Raw genomic sequence first — 17,853 nt, 5'->3', positions numbered from 1 at the left:
AAAATTTGGCACATCAAGAGGAATAAATCCATATTTGTACCATTACAAATAAAAGTGACTTTATTGAATGCAGAAATTATTGAACAATATCATTAATATCACATGTAAGTAAAATTTTACTGAAGATCATTCAGCAATTGTTTCAGCAGTATATTGACAGGAAGCTTCTAGAAATTCAACCTGGATTCAGAAGAGGACGTGGATAAAAGGATATCACTGCTGCTATCAGATGGCTCAAACGCAAAGAATACCAGGAAAATGCTTATTTGGGTAAAATTGACTATGTAAATATATTAGACGGTATGGATCATAACTATGAATAAAATTGAGAAGAACAGGAATTCTAAAACACTTCCTTGTTCTCATGGAGAACCCTTATATGGATCAACAAGAATAAAGGAACAGTTTGAGGTGTAAAGTCAAGGAAGGTGCATATGGAGATTGTATCCTATCACCGTATGTACTTAATTTCTACCTTGAGCAAATAATTATGGAAAGTGAACTACATGAAAAAGAAGTCACAGCATCAGGGTTATAGGAAGGCTTATTAACAACCTGAGAGATAAGCAGATGACCCAACCTTACTTTTTGAATGTGAGGAATTGAAACATTTGCTGATGAAGATCAAGGATTCACTATGGATTACAACTCACTATAAATAAATCAAAAATCCTCACAAGTAGATGAGTAGGCAACATCATGAAAAATTGAGAAAACATTGAAGTTGTCAAGGATTTCATGGAAGCAACACTCAAGAAATCAAAGGCAGACTTTATATTAGTCACACTTGCTGCAGAAGACCTCTTTGAAGTATTAAAGAATAAGGATGTTAGTTCGAGGACAAAGGTATTCCTGACCCAAACCATGCATTTTGAACTGCCTCACATACACACGAGCGCTAGAAATTGAATAAGGAAGACCAGAGGAGAATGGATGCATTTGAATGAAAGTGCTGGTGAAGAATATTTTCAAATATTATGAACTGTTAAAAGAAGAAACAAATCGGTCTTGGAAGAAGTGCATCCAGATGCCCTTTAGATTCACAGTACTTTGTGCATATCCCCAGGAGAGATTAGTCCCTGGAAAGGTACATCATGCTTGATAAAGTAGAAGAGCAGCAAGAAAGAGGGAGATCCTTCATGAGCTGGACTGTCATAGTAACCGTAGCAACGAGCTCACACAAGGATTGTCTGGACTAAGCGATGTTTTGTTTGGTTGTACACAGGGTCACTTAGTGTGTGAACTGACTCTATGGCACTCAGCAACAACAACCTGTGAGACATTTCTCACATAGGTGGACTTGTTATCGGAAGGAAATAGTCTCTGAAAAAAGATATCCTGCCTCTTAAAGTAGAAAATCAAGAAAAAGAGGAAGACAGTCAAGATGACTGGCACAATTTGTGCAACAATTAGTCCAAGTAATGAGATGGTTCAGGGATGGACAATGTTTCATTTTATTGTGCATTGGTTTGCTGTGAGTCAGAACTGAGTAGACAGTACCCAACAGCAACAATAACATTACTATCTGAAACTCAGTATTTCAGATACATGGTTTGTCTTGAACTTTTGTTGAAAACCATTTAAAGCATTCCAGGTTTTGACAGTGTTGTTGGTATTTTTGTCTGTTTCTTTTCATTTTCATTTGCTGTCCAGGATCATGAACGGTTCTTTCATTAATTAATTAATTAAATCAATAACTATATTCAATGCATATTTACCCAGAAGAATTGGATTATATAGCCAGTATCACTTTAATTCCATTAGGGCTGTATTCCCTGGATGCTGAAAACAATTGAAATGCATGGCTGCTAACTGATAGGGTGAAAGTACAGTATAAAAAAAGGTACCTCAGAAGCAAGGCCTGATCATCTGCTTGTGAAAAATCAGCCATTTAAAACTCTTTGGAACACAATTCTAGTCTGGCACCTATGGGTGCCATTAGTCAAAGTGAACTCGATGGTGACTGATGAGATTTTACAGGAAATAATCCTTGGTAGTCAAAAATGAGCACTTAGTATTAAGTATTCATCACACAGTAGGAACATACTGTTTGTAAATCAAATTTTCCTTGTTTATGATCAGCATGTGACCACCTCTTATCCCTGAGCTTCCCTAAATCCACCTTACCCAGGACCCCTGCTGTGTTGTTCCTCAGTCCTTTTCTAACGTGTAGTCTTTAGTCATCAGTCTGTCCTCAGATACCATCTCAGTCACTGCAGCGTTTCAGTTATCGCTGCGTAGATGATTTTGGAAAGTTCACCGCAAGCATCATTGTTACTTAAAAATCCAAAAGACTTCTTCACAAACCTAAAAGGCATTTCTTCTGCATGCCTTCCCTTGACCTCATAGCTAATGTATTTTGACTTAATGTATTATCTCTGCCATTTGATTTTCATATATCTCCCAGTCATTAAGAAGCAAATTTCAAAGTCACATTTGACTCCTCTTCTTTCCTGATCTCATATTTCCTCGGTTAAATTGTCATGTTAGGTGTCCTTGAGTTGATTTTGACTCATAGCAACCTGATGTATTGCAGAGTGAAGCACCATCCTCACCAGCATAGTTACGTGTGAGCCCAGCGTTGCAGCCACTGCGTCAATCCAGTTCCTTGAAGGGCTCCCTCTTTTTCGCCGCCCCTCCATTTTCCCAAGCATTGTGTCCTTTTCCAAGTAACGGAAAACTATGTCCAAACTATGAGAGATGGAATCTTCCTGCCTTCACTTCCAAGGAGCATTCTGGTTGTATTTCTTCAAAGACATGCTAGCTTGTCTTTTAGCACTTTGTGGTATGTTCAATAGTCTTCCTTATCACTATAATTCAAACACATCGATTCTTATGCAGTCTTCCTTCCTCATTGTCCAACTGTCACACACATAGGAGGTGACTGTTGAGTTGTGGTGCTGGAGAAGAATATTGAGAGTACCATGGGCTGCTACAAGGTCAAACTCTTCTGTCTTGGAAGAATTCTGGTCGGAGTGCTCCTTAGAGGCAAGGATGGTGAGACTTTGTCTTACATACTTTGGACATGTCAGGAGAGATTAGTCTCTGGAAAAGGACAACATGTTTGTTAGAGGAGCAGGTTGGTAGGTATATAATTTTATATCAACTTGAAAATGTGTAAAACAGTAGGGGCGGAGTCCAACCTGTCAATCAGGCTACAGCCTGAGATCGTTAAAGTTTATTGTGCCAACCTGGTCAATAAACACGTGGGGTTAATTGAAGGGCAGAGAGAGTTCTTTTGAGTTCGCAGATCTCTTGCTTTCTGATGGTCAGACCAGGGTGCAGCTGCCTTAGCCAAATCAAACAAGCATACAAACAAGCAACAACAACAATCTTATTGTCATCGAGTCAATTCCAGCTCATATTGTCCCCACGGATAAAGTAGAGCTACCCCATAGGCTTCCTGAATTTGGTAATATTTATGGAAGCAGGCCGCCACATCATTATCCTGTGGAATGGCTATAGATGTTTTTGTTAGCAGCTGAGGCTAAGCTCTAGGTTGAGCCCCTGAAAACAAATAGACAAAAGAGAAAGGGTGTGATACCACCTTGCAGCACACATACATTTTTAAAATCTCGAACAAGTGATTCTAGTGAAGCATTCCTGATGGTGACAATCACAAATCTTCATAACATGTCCTAAATCTTTTTCAACCTTATTACTTCAACCTTTTACATGAAAGCTCTACTTTGTCGTATGTGTATCCACTGAATATGTCTTCCACTTCGCTGTTTCTTTGATTTACTTACAGAACAGAGTGATGACGTCAGAGTTCAATTCTGCTTTACATCAATTTAATAGACAATAAAACATTAAGGAGCTATTCACATGCTCAACCAATTGCACAGATTTTTCAATGTTTGTGAACTTTCTAGAACATCTACGTTTGCTTTCCAATTTAGGATACCTAGACCACAAAATGACACTGAATTACAGAAGTTAAATTAATGGAATAGAAATAAGCAGAAAGTAATGCTCAATACTTGTCTGAGAGAGGAAGAAATGGTGAAGGAAAGAGAGTAGCTATACACATCTATTAAACACCATGCACCTGAACTTGTTAAGACCTCTTGTCTTGTGAATTTCTACCTTGCCTTTCATGAAATGGAGTTTCAGTCTTTACAAAATGTGAGGACACATTGACCAAAGAAATGATTGCAATAGGGTGAAAAAGAATAATCTCTAAGAATAAGGGAAAGTAACTCTTTCTCCACTCCATAGAGCTATTTCGTCTCCATGGTGTTTCAAGTGTTCTCGGCCACTTCTTGCATCCAGTTTCTACACAAAAACATTATAAAAGTAAAGTATATGATTTAAGAACCAATAAATGTATGTCTAATGTATCTTCTATCAGGGGAACTTAAGATGTATATAAAGGTCATTGGTTTAAGGATGACTGATCACTGTTAGGTAGACTCATGGCTGAATCGCCATTATTTCCATACCTAAGTAAGAGGGAAGCGTTGGATCCTTGGATTATATTACAATTCCAGAATCTGGATCAGTCTACATGTGTGTCCTAAGCATCCCTCCACATTAAGATACCCAGTAATAGGACAATGTGATTTTATAATGTTTTAAACCAACCTGGATTAGAGTGATTCATGAACTCTTAAAAGAGTGCCCCACAACCTCTGGGTACCCAGATACAGATATTTAGCTTCAGAGTGCCCCTTTGGGCGCTTCTCTTTCATACTGCGTCCAACGTCTTGGTGGTCAATTGCATTGTAAAACTATTTTAAAATGTGGGGATCCAGATTGTATTAGTTTCATAGCATATTGATCCTCTCGCCATTTTGGAGCCTAGAGGTCTGAAACTAAGGAGACATCAGGGTCATCCTCCCTCTGAAAGGGATTTGGAAGAATTTCCCCTTTCTCTTCCTCTTTTCGACTCTCCCAAGCCCGGGCGTCCCTCGGCTCGCAGCTTCTTTATCCCATTCTCTGCTTCTGGTTTCATATGATATTAGTCCTTACTATACCTGTCTCCATATTGCCCTCTCTTTAGTAGGTTACCTATTTTAGGATTTAAAGTCCACTCTAACTCAGTGTAGCCTCAGTTTAAGGTCATTACATCTATAATAATCTTGCTTCCATACTAACCTGGCAGGGGAGATGCCATGAATCATGAAGGTGGCTTCGCCAGGGAGAGGATCATCCCATGCATTACAGATGTGTTTACCCCAGCGACTTCCCTAATATGGGAAACTCAACTGCATAGTTTGTGGGAGTGGGGGGGTGGGACCGAGTTTTCCATCTCTCCTGTATTTAAAAAGAAAATAATGGTAATCTTGCTTCCAAATAAAGTCACATTCACTGGTCCCAGGAGTTAGGATTTGAATATATCTTCTTTGGGGAAACACATCAATCCATTAGACAGCAAAGACTTTCAAAGAGTACAGGACTCCAACTGGGAAAATACATGTTCATATCCATGTTCAAACTCTTACTTCTCAATAAATGTCCCTGTGAATCTGTTAGGTAATATGTGAATCTATGAATCTATTAAATTATGTGACAAAAATAACTTTACAGATATGATTAAGTTAAAGACCTTGAGATAGATTATTCTGGTTTAATCTGATGGCTCCAATTTATTTATATGAATCCTTGAAAAGTGGAGAATTTTTCCTAGCTGCTGTCAAAGGAAGAAATGCAACAATGGAGGTGGAGCTAGAGAAGACAATATTATTGGCTTTGGAATTGAAAAATGAGGATAGGAGCCAAGACACACAGGCAGCCTCTAGAAGCTGTGAAAGTCTGTCTAGCGCAGTGGTTCTCAACCTTCCTAATGCGGCAACCACAACCTTTAACACAGTTCCTCATGTGGTGCTGACGCCCCAACCTTAAAATTATTTTCGTTGCTGCTACATCACTGTCATTTTGCTACTGTTATGAAGCGGGCGACCCCTGTGAAAGGGTTGTTCGAGCCCCCAAAGGGGCCACGACCCACAGGTTGAGAACCGCTGGTCTAGAGAGCCAGCGATCCTCTCCCTCTGGTTACTGTCGTGTGCTGTTGAGTTGACTCTGATTCACACTGATCACAAAGGACTGAGCGGAACCGCCCCATCCAGTTCCCAAGGCTGCAGGTCGTTCTAAAAGCAGATCTCCAGGGTTTCTCCTCTCCAGAACCCCTGGTAGAATTTAAACTGGGAAACCTCTGGTTAGCAGCTGGGCACTTAAACTCCGGGTCATAGAGACCAGTCTTTCTGCCTCCTTGCCTTTGACACAGAGACATGGAGATTTCTGACCTTCAGAATTCTAAAGCGTTAAATGTATGCTATATAGTAGGTCACTATTTTTGTGTGTTTTTGTTACTGCTAAGAAAGAAAACAAATAAAAGCACTTGCCCTGCCTCTCCTGCTCCAGAGGAGGCGGCAGAGGAAGCCGCCGCCCTCTTTGACCATCGTTCAAGACTCCTTGGTGAGGGGACGGCGTTGTTACTGTATTTACACTCCTCAGGTACATTGTGATGTCCAGGCTTTTATTAGGTTAACGGTTACTAAGTAATTTTCTCTTAAAAGAACATTTTTATTGAACTATGCTTGATGTAATAGGATTCACTCAGAGAGTAGAATTCAATGTGTGTGCGTTTCTGTAAGCACTACACTGTAATTTTAGAACATTTTAATTCACAGACAAATAACCAAACCACCCAAAATAAAACACCGTTTTTATTAGTAATCTGTGTGTTGGGGAGAGGGTGGAGCTGTTTGCCTTTTAGGCAAATGAGAGGACCCCCACCCCTACAGTCCATGGCCCGTGGTGAATGCCGACAGCTCAGCCCTGCTGGCCCCTCTCTCTGCCTGAGGTAAACGGACACTCGCCTCCTGCTCCCTGTCGAAAGCTGCAGAAGGCAGAAGTCTGCAAAGTTATCAGTTACTTCATGTTTCCAGCCTCGTCCTCCCCTCTGTGAATGACTTGGCTAATGTGCTAGTGCTTCTTTGTAAACCTTCCAAGAACTGTGAACTATCCCGTGTGTGATCCTGTCGAGCTGCAGGCTGCGCGCAGGAACGGTATTTACGCCTGACTCTATTAAAGCGCGAGGCCCTGGACGCGCATACGGCAGGCACCTCTATGCCCTAACTTTGCTTATCCTTCGTCTATTTAAGTTTTCTCATTGAGGATCATGCCCTCTCAAACCCATTTGTAATGTAATATAAGAGCCGGCCTTTATATTACAGTAATCAATTCTTATTTCCTCACCTCCATCTGTAAACAACTACTAATCTACTTTTAGTATGTATAAATTTTACTATTCTAGGCATTTCATATTAAAAGATTCAAATAACAAGTGGACTTTTCTGTGTGCTTGACTTCTTTCATTTCGTATAATATGTCTAAGTTTAACCATGCTATAAATGGATCAGCACTCTATTCATTATTTATTGCTGAATAATATTCCATTACATAGATATACCATATTTGTTTATGCGCTAAAACATTGATGCCATTTGGGTTGTCTGTTTGCCAGCTACTTCTAACAATGCTGCTAAGAACATTGTATGCAATATTTTTCCACAGGTGTTTTCTTTCTTTTTTTAATCATTTTATTGGGGGCTCATTCAGCTCTTATCACAATCCATAAGTACATCTATTGTGTCAAGCACATTTGTACATTAGTTGCCATCATCATTATCAAAACATTTGCTTTCTGCTTGAGCCCTTGGTATTAGCTCCTCATTTTCCCTCCCTCCCCAACTGTCTTCCCTCATGAACTCTTGATATTTATAAATTATTGATATTACTAATATTTTTTCATGTCTTAACCTAGCCAATGTCTCTCTTCACCCACTTTTATGTTGTCCATCCCCCCAGGAGAGGGTTATATGTAGATCATTGTGGGCAGTTACCCCTTTCTCCTCCTATTTTACCCTTACCCTCCCGGTATCGCTTCCCTCATTATTGATCCTGAGGAATTTGTCTGTCTTGGATTCCCTGTCTTTCCAGCTCTTATCTGTACCCATGTACATGCTTTGTTCTAGCCAGATTTGTAAGGTAGAATTTGGGTCATGATAGTGTGGGGCAAGGAAGCATTAAAGAACTAGGGAAAAGTTGTATGTCTCTTCAGTGCTATACTGCATCCTTGTGACCCTCCTGTAAGGTGATGTCCAACTGTCTACAGATGGGCTTTGGATCTTCATTCCACACTCCCCCTCATGCACATTGATATGATTTTTTGTTCTGAATCTTTGATGACTGATACCTGATCCCATCAACACCTTGTTATCATACATGCTGGTATATTTCTTCCATGTGGGCTTTGTTGCTTCTGAGCTAGAGGCCGCTTGTTTATCTTCAAGCCTTTAAGACCACAGACATTATATTTTTGGATAGCAAGGCACTTTCAGCTTTCTTCACCACATTTACCTATGTATCCATTTGGTCTTCAGTGATCATGTTGGGAAGCTGAGCATTACTGAATGCCAGGTTGTTAGAACAAGTGTTCTTGGATTGAGGGAGTACTTGAGTAGAGGTCCAATGTCTGTCTGCTACCTTAATGCTTAACATACTTAACATATAAATATATGTACGTAGATCTGTTTCCCTTGCATTATGTATAAACATATTTATGTATGTACATGTCTGTATTTAGACCTCTATAAATGCGTTTACTTCCTAGTTCTTTCCTCTATTTCCTTTTACTTTCCTCTTGTCCTGCTATCATGTTTGGCTTTCATTCGGGGTTCAGGAATTCCTCCGGGTTACACTGTTCTTGATCAAGCCCTACTAGGCATCCTATACCCTCCTTGCCATTTATTTTAGATCATTGTTGTTCCCTTGTCCCTGGATTTGTTAACACCCACTTCCTTTCCCCCACCTCCCCCTTCCATATCCCCCCCCCCCGTAACCATTTGTCCCATTGTCTTCTCCTCCAGATTGTTTATCCTGCCTATCCTATCTACATAGACATGCAGAGATAATAATAAGCACAAAAACAAGACAGAGCAAAACTAAAGAACGAAATAAAACAAAAACAAAACAACAACAACAACCCCAAAAAAGTCTATAAATAGTTCCAGGTCTGTTTGTTGACCTTTAGGGTGTTTTCCAGTCCAGTTTGATTGGGGGCTATGCCCTGGCCCAAAAGTCTATTTTTGTTATTCTCTGGGGACTTCATTGCTTTGCTCTGCTTGCTGCTCTGTTGCTCGCCCTTAGCATTTCGCCCTGGTGGGGTGGGGTCAGATAGGGCACAATTCCTGCACTTCACAGGTGCTTTCAATTCTTTTGGGATTATTCCATATCTTGGAGTAGAATTGATTGCTATGTTATACAACAGAATAGTAAAAGTTTTGAATAACTCCTAAACTGTTTTTACAAACATATTTTTCTCATTAAATTCTCCTCAGTATTGGACTAGTTTTTTTAGTTTTTTCACTTAGTCATGCTAGTGAGGGCCAAGATATATGTCATTGTGGTTTTGACTTGTATTCTTAGGATATATATATATATATATATATATATATATCCAAGTAATTTGTGAATTTGAATGCCATCTGCTCTGGATTCACTTGTGTCCCTCTCCAAAATATGTATTAGAAACCCTACTATACCCATGTTAATAATATCATTTGGAGATAGGGTTTTCTTTATTATGTTAGTGAGACAGTATTAGTGTAGGGTGTCATAAATCAATCTCTTTGAGATACCAAAAGAGCAGATTGAGCAAGCAAGTAAGTAGCCAAGCACAGGTGGAGGAAGATAGATGCCACGCCACATGAGAACTCCAAGGAGAAATAAATGCTAGAAAGAGACTCATTCCCCACAGAGCCAGCTCTTATGCAGAAACCTTGGTCTAGAGGCAGTGCTCTGTCTCTAGACTCCCAGCCTCCTAACTTGTGGGAAAATAATTTCCTTCTTGTTAAAACTACCCAGTTGCATTTTACTGTAACACTAGACTGTTAACTGTTAGCACTAGACTTCACCAGTTTTTGTACCCCAATACAATGCTAGAATGTCTAGTTCAAGGTCAAATAAAAGTAGCTATGGCATATAATTCTGTGTGCATATATAAATATATGTTACTGAATATAATTTGCTGATATTTCTTGGAGGATTCTTAATCTATGTTTAAAAGGAACATCGGTTTATAGGTTCTTTTAATTTTCATGTTTTGTTTGATTTTAGTATCAGGGTAAATACTGCTTCATAGAATTACTTGAGAAGGGGTATTTTCTATTTTATTTTTAAGAAGTATTCTTGAAGGATTAGAATTCATTCTATTTTAAATAAATGCTTTGAAAATCCACTTGTGAAGCCATCTGAGGGTGAGCTTTTGGTTGTGGGAAGTTTAAAAATTAAATATCATTATTTATTGTAGACATATCTAGAATGCCTCTTTCTTTCGTCCTTTGATCTTGAGGTTCTTGCTAGGGATCTGAGAGTTTGGGATAACAGGTACACAGGGATTTATTCATTTATTTATTTGGTTGAACCTAGTTCATGTGGTATAAAATAATTAAAATCCCTTTAAGTTTTACTTTTTCTTCCTTTAAAATCACTTGGACAGTGTTTAGATGTGATGGGTAAGGAGTTTTGATGGGTTTTTAAAGACTATGACCCTTCTTTTCAAATTAAAAAAAATTAATGCATTTTTGTTGTTTTATTTTCCCCTTTTATTTGTGGAGCATAATGCTTAAAAAGAAAAACATAGTATATGTACTTGTACAGCCCATGGCATTAAAACAGTACCCCTGTAAACCTATCAAGTATATGACCCTTTCTTCTTTGTCTTTAAAATTTCACTTCCCCTGTATCCTCCTTCCTTACCGACCCCTTATTCCCTTCCCCAACTCCACTGCCTCGGATCTTACTGTAGTCTTCAAAGTCTTCTTCCTTTGGGGTGAAATAATTTCCCCCTATTTTCTTTATAATAATGGTGTCATAAAACATTTCTCTTTATGACATTGACTAACTTTGCTGCGCAGAATGTCCTCCAGTTTTGTGCGTTTCTTGAGGTGTTTGACAGTCTCATGTTTTAAAGGGTGTATAGTATTCCATTGTGTATGTACCAGGATTAGTTTATCCACTCCTCCATAGACTGAATTTTTAAATGTTTCTAATTGCTTTGTTATTGTAGAATTACTGAATAAATATGTTTGTGCATATAACTGTTCGTGTTTTGTTCTTTATTTCTATATACCAAAATGAGTGATAGCAAAATAATATGCCATATGGTTCTTAGTTGTTTAAGGAGGTGCTATACAGTTTTCCATAGCAATTGTACAATTCTGAAATCCCACCAGCAATGACCAAGCTTTATAAAATTTATTATTTTCTGTGGTTTTTGAGAAGAGTGACAGTGGTATTCCATCATTGTTTTTAATTGTGTTTCTCTTAAAGCTAATGAATGCAAGCATTTCTTCATATGATTGTTGTCTACCTGGGTGTCATCATTAGTAAATTGTCTATTCATGTCTTGTGCGCATTTTTTTATCTTTTTTGTGTGTTTTTCTTATTAACATGTTGTAGTCTTCCATAGTTTTAAAAAATTAGGCCTTTGTCTGCTATATCATTGCCAAATATTTGTAATATGTAGCTACTAATGAATTAGAATTAGTAGATCTTGGTTTTAGAAGAGAGACTGACTTTGACTTCATGGCTATCTTTAATTCCCAAAAGAATTTTTTTCTATTAATATCATAAAAAATTGAACTCTTAAATTCTGTTGGAAAAGAGCCAGTAGGAAAGAGAGGAGACAATAAGTAAAGCAAGACTGCTAACAAGAATGAAGATAAAAGGTATAGGGATCCAAAAGTAGAGTTTAGCTTTTTGATTCTAATATTAGTGTTTCCCTTGTGACAGGCATGAACACAGTTGGTATCTGAGAGCTAGTAAGAGCCCAAATTCCTAACACAAAAAAGATCTGACAGTATAGAAGTTTCTTCTCTAGCAAATTACTTGGGCATACACTCAGTGCTCATACCAGTTGACCTCTTAATTAGAAACTTCTATTGCCTTTGTAACTTCAAGGTGGTATGTACTAAGAGCTCTGTTAGTATTACACCTTGAGCTGCTAATCACAAGGTCAGCAGTTCAAACCCACCAGGCACTCTGAGGGAGAAAGATGAGGCTGTACATTCATGTAAAGATTAAAAGTCACTGAAACATCAATAAGCATTTCTACTGTATCTTACAGGGTCACTCTGAGTCAGAATTGACTCACTGGTAGTGAGTCTGGGGTATTTTTAATATACTGAGAATAAAGAGGATGCTGTTAAGAAAGTAGAGGCAGTTTAAATAATCACTATAAAGCACAGACTAGGGGAATGAAAGGATTATAAGACATTGTTAATGCACAAGTAGTTAAAATTATGTTTTTGGTGGTCATATTCTGGCCTTCTCCATCACAGGGCAGCTAAAATGAGGAGGCAAAAAGGTGGACAGATTCAAGGCTGTAGTTTTACCAAGCAGAACAATGACATGGCAAGCAGAGCCCCAATAGAAAATGGGGTTGCTAGACTTTAGGACTGGAGAGATGAGTTCTTGTCAAATGTTGAAATTTCCAGGGATGCCCAAGTTTGGGGATTTGCACATGCAAGAGAGTGACTTGCCAGGATATGCTACTGGCTCATAATGGTTGTCAGAAACACTGCTTTATCTAATTATATCTGTTAGAATTTATAACATGTTTATGACACAAACACTTATATCCTGATTTAAGATAAAAATTGAAGCTTAGCACATCTGAGTAACTTATGAATAGTCACTCAGATATGTGGAATATTAATAATAAGCCTTTTATAACATTTTCTCTATTTTGTGTATTTGTCTAAGTGCTTTATATTCTATGTTCTGAGTATTCAAAACTTTATTATTTCCATGCTACAAATCAAACACAGAAATTGACACAAGTTTGCATTAGGTCACATAGCTAATAAGCAGCTAAGTAGGGAGAGGCTGAATATAGAAACAAGATCAGAAATGAACCATGAATCAAAATTGGTGTTATTCCAAAATGCTTGTTTCAGTCACTCAGAAATAGCTTCTATTTGTAACTTTTAGTTTACTTTGCCATCAAAAGTGTCTATGAAAGTTTCCAGGAATATCAATAAGACCTTCATTTGTGCAACGAAAGGGGGTTCGGGTAGTTAATCTGAACCCATGTGTATCAGGCTGGGTTCTCCAGAGAAGCAAATCCAGTGGCATTTTATGTGTATGGACATAGAAAGAGATTTGTATCAACAAATAGCTCACATAGCTATAGAAATGGGCAAGTCCAGGACAATTCAACACCCCACGTCAGATGTAGCAGGAAACATCTCGTAACTACTGTAGCTGCAGGGACTGACACACAGGAAGCAGGGAGTTGCAAGCCAGTGGGTACAAAGTTGAAGGAATCTAAGGTCTGCAGAATGTATCCAAGAGGGCTCCTCAGCAGGTGATCTAGCAGGGGGTCAATAAACCAGATTCAGGAACCACATACAGTAGTAGAAGTGAGCTAATGTCCACACACTGTCAATGGAAACTAAGAAAGGCCATTCCTTGAATGAAAACTCCCTCCTTGTATCCAGACTGTGACCAGCTGAAAGAGGTCAATTTTCCCTACCTATGAAGAAAGACTAGGGTGTGGACATCTGAGGAATTAGTCACTGAAAGCCCTATGGATAACACATTGTGAAATACTGAAGACCACAAGAATAGAAGTACAACACTGTCAGAGAGACCAGAAGAGAAGCAGCCATGGTTGGAAGGTATGCTAAACATGACTGTGGAAGAGCTGCCTCTCAAAATACTCTACCCTACTGACATGAATCCCGTAAGCTTGGCGGGTATAAAGTCTTTGGAACATCCGTTTGCTCAGGGGGAATGGCTCAAAATGAGAAGTAACCATTGTAAGCATCAATTAACTATCAGAACTTGGAATGTACAAAGCATGAATCTAGAAAAATTGGACGATGTCAAAAATGAAATGGAATGCACAAAGATAGATAGTCTAATCATTAGTGAACTGACATAGATCACTAATTTTCAGCAACTTGCTCATATAAGAGCAATAACCATAGTAAATTTTGAATCAGATTTTTAATTAGACAATCATGTGGTTTACTAAGCCTAGAATGACAGTTCAAGAGGGATGACAACACAGTCATCATCAAAAAAGACATTTCAAGATTTATTTTGAAGTACAAAGCAGTTTGTGGTGGGATAGTATCTATGTACATACAAGGAAATCCAACCAATACAACTACTATGAAAATGTATGCACCAAATACTAAAGCTCATGATGAAGAAATTGTAGAATTCCAATGTCTTCAGTCTGAAAATTATTAAACACGCAATCAAGATGCATTGATAATTATTGGTTACTTTAACAAAATAAAAGTTGGAATCAAAGAGGAAGGAATAGCATTTGGAAAATATGAACTTGGTGGTAGAAATGAAGCTGGGGGTAGCCTGATAGAATTTTACAAGATGAATTATTCCTTCATTGCAAATAAGTTTGTTAAACAACTAGATACGTGGGCTTCTCCATGAGGAATGCACAGAATTCTCCTTAGTAGTAAAGATAGTGAAGTTTTGTCTCAAATACTTTGGACATGTCATCAGGAGCAGCCAGTCTCTGGAGAAGGACACCATGCTTGGTAATTTGGAGGGGGCTTGTACAAATGGAAGGCCCTTTTGTTTCCCCTTGTGACCCCTTTTCTACTTTTTATTATTTTCCACTTTCAGATTGAGGTTTGTCTGTTTTGTTGTTGGGAACCTTTTTTTGTATGATTTTCTATATGTAAAAATCACAATAGGGAAGTCTATAGAGACAGTAACTAGATTAATAGTTTCTTAGAGTTATGATCAAGGAGCTTGGGAAGAATTGGGGAGTTAATAATAATGAGTATATGGATTAAAAATGTTCTAAAATTATTTACAGTAAAGAATCCCCAACTCTTCTGAATATATTTAAACCACTGTCTTGTATGGCATGTAAATGAAATGTCACTAAAATTGTTTTTTTTTAAGTGGCCTAAAATAAAGTCTGCCAAAGGAACTTAAAGAAACTCCTTTTTGTTTATTTGTTTTTGCAGTTGTTATTTTATGTCTGATTTTAATAATTAAAAAACCAAGGGGGTGACACAATGCTCATATTCCTCTATGAAATGGAACCTCTTATAGAAACGGTATCGTGGTTACTTGTGTACATAGAACGTGAACACAATTTGGGAAGGCAAACTTTAGAGAGGTGTCACAGACACAACCTGTTTCCTCCCAGCTCCAGAAATCAGTGCAGTTTGAGGAAGAAAACCGTGAATGGTTGAATTTCCATGTTAGAGCCCTCACTAACTCAACCTACTTGACCTCCGTCTCTTTGTCAATGTGGGATAATAATCATCTTCAGAGAATCATTATAGTAACTAAATCATTACAATAATCAAATGAGATAATATGTCTGAACAGTCTGTGACCTATTATAGTCAACTAGCTCATTATTCTCTCTATTTCATTGAGAAAAACATCGATCTCTAGACCTACACCGGGAGGTTATTTTTGCTTGCTCTCTGGTGCTAAGATCCGTGTAAACAGCTAAAGTCAATACTGGATATTTAGCCTTTGACAGAGACATCAGTGCACTCTTGATTTCCGGGGGGGGGGCGAGATGAATATTATATGCTCTACAAGAGAGAGTGGTGGGAGATTTCTCACCATCTCAGCAGAAAGAGGACTCCACAATGTATACAGATTGTGATTTCTTTTCCTCTTCTTTATAAACCATAAAGACAATTGCATGGCATCTGTTTATAACTGCAGTTACTGTAAGGCTACAGTTAAATACAAGCATAATTTATTAAATATGTGGTTTTATCAGCAAAAACCACATATTTGTAGGTTTTTTGTGATTGCTTAATATTTGCTTTCTGTTGTGGGGATAGAAAAGAAGGGAGCATTTTATCTCTTTAGGATAGATCAACCTTGGATCTTAACTAAAATTCGCATAGGTTGAGTGTTAAGTTTATTAAGCTCTTGTGATTAATTTAAATTTAACAACCTAAAAATTACCTGCTGTGTTAGTCTGGGTAAACCAGGTAAACAAATCCACAGAAACTCATATGTATAAGAGAGTTTTATATAACGGGTAAGTGCACATCAAGAAAACATCCCAACCCAGTGCTGCCCAAATGCGCAAGTCCAACATTAGCCCATATGTCCAACACCAGTCCACAAAGTCCTCCTCCATCTCAAAAAACACACACTATGAGCCAACTGCAGGAGGAAAGCCAAGTCAGTGAATGTGTAAGCATCTCAGCGCTGGCAGGGGTCTCCACATGGCTGCTCCAGCACCATATTGGGCTGTATTGGGTTAGGTCCATGTGGCTTCTTCTCAAGGACTTCTTGCAGGAAGTGAGCCTTGCCAGCTGAAGCAGGGAACTGGCTGAGAGTAGTTGCCCCCTGGTCTGACCATCAGAAAGCTAGAGACCCGAGAATAAGGAAGGCGAGACTCACCAAGCCATTTATCTCTCCGTGCTTCAATGGTTTAACTTTAACAATCTCACCTTCTTACCCTGCTATTTGGATTACGAAAAGCCACAACTACTACTGAAAACAGGATAGCCTTTCCCAAAAAAGTAGAAACAAATATCTTATAATCTAGTGATCCAACTCCTAAGTACATATCTCAGAAATATGTTTACATATGTTCACAATAAAATAGTCAAAAGATGGAAACAATCTAAAAGAACATCAAAAGATTAATGGAAAAACAATGATGACCATACCAATATAAAGAATATTGAGATATCCATGGAACATCCATTACATGGATGACTCTGGAGAACATTGTTGTGTGACGTAAGTAAATTGCTAAAGGAGAAATATTGAATGAGTTTGCTATTAGAAAAAGTCAAGAATAGGTAAATGCGCAGGAAGCAATGTTTGATTTCTGGTAAAATATGGTGCCTTACTCAAACATGCTGCACAATTATCTTCAAGAACGAAATAAAAAGACATATGAATAAGAAACCTGAAGACCTAAATTTCTGGAGAAAAAAATTAAATGAGCTAATGAACAACTAGTGTGGACCAGTTCCTGGACACTTGCTCATGAGAGAGATGGGCCAACCCCACACTCCCCACAACTTCAAGGTGAATGGAGGAATATCCAAGATTCAATCTAGTCCTCATAGAAGACAGTTACACCTTCCCTCCACACACCTGGGAAGCACATGCACTTCGAAGGTGGTGGAGGTTGTCACAGGACTGTCATCCAATGAGAGGCAAATGCAAGGGATCCTGATTTGTACCAAGTTCCCCATGCACTTTGAGGCCTGGAGGGCATACAGGCCCAGAGGTTTGTGTTTTAATGTGCAGAGCAGAGGTTCTAATTCCACTCAGGCTAAGTTCCTGCACAGTCCCATCAAAGGCTCTGATTCCTAGCTTTAACCTGAGGCTAAACCATCTATGAGGCTGGAGGGCAGTCTTATTCTCTCTCCCCTTCTCCTTGCTTTTTCTCCTTCTTGTGTTGTTATTTTCTTCCTGTCTTCTGGATTTTTGCCTTGGCAACACAGACCCAGAGGGACACAATCATTCCTGGTCCCACAATCCCTGGCAACCATGGAATCAGCTTCAGAAAGAGAACCCTATGAAAATGCAGCAATCAGTTCTGCTTTGCAATTGTGGTGTTTGTCTGCTCTTCTTTCCCTACTGTCTTCTTGTGTGGATAAAACGCAGAGAGGAACAGAACAGCAGGAACTTAACAACCCACCACCATCTATTGACCAGAGAGTTCACCAACTCACCCTGGTGCACTGAGGGTGCAAGCCTGTGACAGGCACACCCTGGTGGCTGAAAAGGAGAAAGCAGACGTTGATCACAGCAGGTGTTTGCGGGTGTCTGTTTGTTGGCAGGGCATGGGTCAGCGGGTGG

At 38.7% G+C, this 17,853-nt stretch overlaps 1 non-coding gene across 1 annotated transcript; it reads left to right on the top strand.

Moving 5' to 3' along the window:
• The first annotated feature begins 5,092 nt into the window (after positions 1–5,092).
• LOC142441797 (U1 spliceosomal RNA) lies at positions 5,093–5,260 on the top strand. The gene has a single exon (XR_012783130.1). It is a non-coding gene; the product is annotated as a U1 spliceosomal RNA (small nuclear RNA).
• The last annotated feature ends 12,593 nt before the right edge of the window (positions 5,261–17,853 follow it).

This window comes from Tenrec ecaudatus, chromosome 2, assembly GCF_050624435.1.
Source record: "Tenrec ecaudatus isolate mTenEca1 chromosome 2, mTenEca1.hap1, whole genome shotgun sequence".
NCBI lineage: Eukaryota > Metazoa > Chordata > Mammalia > Afrosoricida > Tenrecidae > Tenrec > Tenrec ecaudatus.
Note: the sequence above shows the minus strand (reverse complement) of the source record. Positions and strands in the feature narration are given on the sequence as shown.